The following is a 3,668-nucleotide window of genomic DNA, read 5'->3' as shown; positions in this document are numbered from 1 at the left end:
AACCGACAACCCAATAGTCTTTAACACACATAACACGATCGATTACATATCAGAACGCACATTTTTCCAAAAGTACAAATACATATAAGAATGCATGGAAAACAAAAGAACGTAAAGAAAAAACTAATAGACATATGGAGAACTATGAAAGCCTCCGTCCTTTATTATTAGGTAAAGAAGAGCACCGGTCTTTAATTTGTTAGAGTAATGTTTAGGTCAGCTAGCTCTGTTTAATTGCTGAACTTGGTCGATTAAGAAGTGTGGGTGTGCTGTAGTCTCCTTTGTGTACCCAAATTACGCAATGACGTGGATGACCACTGTAACCATGGAAATTTGAACCAAAACTTTTGATGTTCAAACTCATCACACACGGGTGAAGCAATCTGAATCGTTTGTGATGTCCACATATCGTACACAGTTCTGAATAGGGGACCGTGTCTGATGACACTTTGCGCGCCAGTTTTTTGGCTGAAGCGATTCCAAATTTTCGGCTTCCGCGGAAATATCTACCTCCCCGCCCCCTCCCCCTTACCAAAAGCCACATTTCCCCCTCTTTCCGCCTTCCTTTTCAAGTTGAAACCTTCACTCCTTACTTGCAGCGCCGCCTCCTCGTCGGCGACCCTCCTTCACGCTGCTCGGCCTCGTCTATCCAGGAAGGTAATCCACACCCGACCCCCATCCTCCTCCTCCTTCCACATCCCACATGCCCCGACCGCCGGCGCGAGCGCGACACTTTCCACCCAAATCACCGACCCCTCCACCAAATAAGCGCCGGCCTAAGCCGTGGTGCACGCAGTATAGCCAGGATCTCAAGGAGCATTTGGCAGCGGAGAAGCAAATCGCCGCCGCACGCGTGGATGAGGTCGCGATGGCTGCTATTCGTGCCGACTCCCGGATCTTGGAGGAGCACCTCGCCGTCGAGGCCACTGTTGACGCTTCGCACCGACGCCGCGACGCGGTTGGCTGCTTTAAACGACAGTTCATGGCGTTTTCTCGAGGCCATCGTTTGCTAGCTACTACCTTTCCTTAATAAATTCTAGTGAATTGTGCTATCTAGTTTTACTATGCAATCTTCTACTATAGTGTATATGTTCTATATGTCGTGCAATGTGGTGTTCAGTTAACTGCTTGGTTCAGTTCTGCAAATGTGATGTTCAATTCTTCAGGGTGCAATATTTCCAAGTTGTTAAGCATGCTTGGTTTGGTTAACTCTCTGATCTTCTATTACGAGTATGTTTTATTGTGCAATGTGGTGCTCAGTTAACGTTTGGTTCATTTGTTGTGGTGTTTAGTTAACTGCTTGGTTCAATTCTGCAATGCGATGTTCAATTGTTGTGGCTGCATTCTGTTATTGTATACCATGTGAGAAATAAATCGAATTTGGCTGTACTAAATACATGAGAAACAAATACAATTGCTATATTTCCAAGTTGTTAAGCATGCTTGGTTTGGTTAACTGTCTGATCTTCTATTAGGAGTATGTTATATTGTGCAATGTGGTGCTCAGTTAATGTTTGGTTCATTTGTTGTGGTGTTTAGATAACTGCTTGGTTTAATTCTACACTGCGATGTCCAATTGTTGTGGGTCGAATTTTGTATTGTTCTGCATGTGAGGAATAAATCGAATTTGGCTGCACTTAATACATGATCAACATATACAAGTGTTATATTTCCTAGTTCTTAATCATGCTTGGTTTGGATAAATGGGTTTTCCACGTGGCTTGAATTAATATGATGAATCTGCAATGTGCTTATTTTTCATCAACATATTTTACTGATAGCATGCGAACCCTTACTTAACCTGATGACTAACTACCTTATATGTGTTGCAGGGAAACAATGGGAAGCACTGAGGTTTACAATCGAGGTTAGCACGTGCATGGTACGTTGTTTAATAGCACATTATTGTGAAATTGCAGGAACCATTCTAATATTTAGGTTTTTAGCAATTTGGTCTTGCACATGTAGGTCCTGCTGTCAGAGGTTTTGACCCACTGTTCGACCCTTTTTGCATATGAGGAAATGAGTTGTTCATGAATATCAGTCAAGTCAAGAAACTCAGAAGATTGTTAGGATAAAGAAATTAGCGACAAAAACAACAAGATCTTTGTCTGCACAATGAAGAAGACATCGGTTCACTACAGGATGGTACTAACTATTATACCTTGCCTTTTTTATTCCTTTGCCCCATTTTCAATATAGAGAAGATATTTATGCACATCCTTGTTTTCAGGCCTTTCCAAAGCAGATCACTGATGATTACCTCTCAAACAACCTGTATGGTTAGGAGGCGAGGAAGTTATTCATACAACACCCACGGTTCAATATTGAAGTGTTCCTGAAGAGGACGAAGGATGGACGGTCAATCATCCAAAGGCACTGGCCTAAAGTTACAAAGACCTTCAACATCCTCAATATTCGCCTTCTGCTTCAGCAGCTTTCCAGATGAGATACATCTGTCGATGTACCGTCTATGATGCTAATTTCGAAAGGTTATAGATGTTGCATGTGAAACTTGGTCCTGGTGTAGTTGTGTAATGCGGTAGCTGAGTGCTGAAGCTATATCATGTTGTACTCTGATGTATTTCAATTATGAAAATGAAATACATTGTGTGCTTAATATGAAATGTCAATTAGATTAATAAATGGATTATGAATAATCGGATAATTAGCCTGCTAATGGCGAATTAGCCTACTAATTGGGTTTTGCTATTGCAAACGGTTGTTGAAAAAATACCGTGGGCGATGACCTCAGGCAACGCACACAGTTTCTAGGAATAAACCGCGTTGGATCAATGAACAATCACACACGACTTTCTCTTGAAAACTGTTTGCGTTAGGCCACCTTGCGCAAACGTTTACCACATAAAAACTGTGTGTGATGGACATCCTTTGCCACACAGTTTCTTCAACGAACCGTGTGTGATACATTCAATAACGCAAACGATTTAACGGGAAAAATTGTGTGTGATGTACCTGTGAACGGAAACGTTTTCCTTGGAGCGATTGTGTGGGATGTACATATGTCGGTGTACAAAAGTAGGGGCCTTCTGCACCCCTTTATTTGTGCGCGGGCAGTCGCAGCCCCACTTGCGGCCACGCTTGGCAGGGCAGAAGAGGAAGCAAAGACACAAGACTACCAGAGCAGCGCCAAGCCAGAGGCGCGAGGAGCAAGGGGACAAGGTGGGCTTTCCCCGGCAAGAAGCCTTGCCAGGGCGGCCTGCATAGCCCCGGCAAGAGCCTTGCCGGGGCGACTTGCTCAACACCAGCAAGGCTTCCACCCTCGAGCACAAAGGTTCCGACACCATCAACAACGTTGGAACCAGGGCTCAGGAGGTGCCTGCATAGGTGGCATGCAGATCTTTGTGAAGACCAGAGGACTGCAGATCTAGATGAGAACCAGAAGACGAAGGCCCCCGGCAAGACCCTTGCCGGGGACATCTGTGGGGCCACACCCAGGCCCACACCTACCGAGGATCCACCGTCGTTCTGACACACATGTCAGCCCACCAACTAAGTAGGCACCTGCGTGGCGGCGTGCGGCTTCCAGGCCAACTCAGCAAGCACCTGCGTGGTGGCATGCAGATCTTCGTGAAGACTCTGCCACCGCACCAGTTTAGCAGCCAGCCAGCCAGCGTGGCGCATCACGCATCGTCAGCGTGGACGCG

Source organism: Triticum aestivum, chromosome 3D (assembly GCF_018294505.1).
Source record: "Triticum aestivum cultivar Chinese Spring chromosome 3D, IWGSC CS RefSeq v2.1, whole genome shotgun sequence".
Classification (NCBI taxonomy): domain Eukaryota; kingdom Viridiplantae; phylum Streptophyta; class Magnoliopsida; order Poales; family Poaceae; genus Triticum; species Triticum aestivum.
Note: the sequence above shows the minus strand (reverse complement) of the source record.